We start from the raw sequence: 262 nt of genomic DNA, 5'->3' as shown, positions 1-262 counted from the left end.
TGTATAGACTTGGTTGACCCGTCTCCATTTCTGAGATGCGTTTCGCGGATCATGAATTATAATTTTATGAATTGTTGTATTTTATCACTTTGTATTAAACATAAAATGACTCCGATGTCCAGAGGAAAGATTCTGAGTGGAAGATCCGATTCTTACCCCGGAGATAGTCTTCCGGGATTATCAGACCAGCTGAAGGTTCTGCTGCCTTCTGAGACCCTGAAAATGGCCGACACAGAACTACAACAATGTCATAATGGCCCGT

The sequence above is a fragment of the Nanorana parkeri genome, unplaced genomic scaffold (genome assembly GCF_000935625.1).
Source record: "Nanorana parkeri isolate BGI_ZX_2015 unplaced genomic scaffold, ASM93562v1 scaffold4326, whole genome shotgun sequence".
NCBI lineage: Eukaryota > Metazoa > Chordata > Amphibia > Anura > Dicroglossidae > Nanorana > Nanorana parkeri.
The sequence above is the reverse complement of the archived record's forward strand: the minus strand, read 5'-3'. Positions refer to the sequence as shown.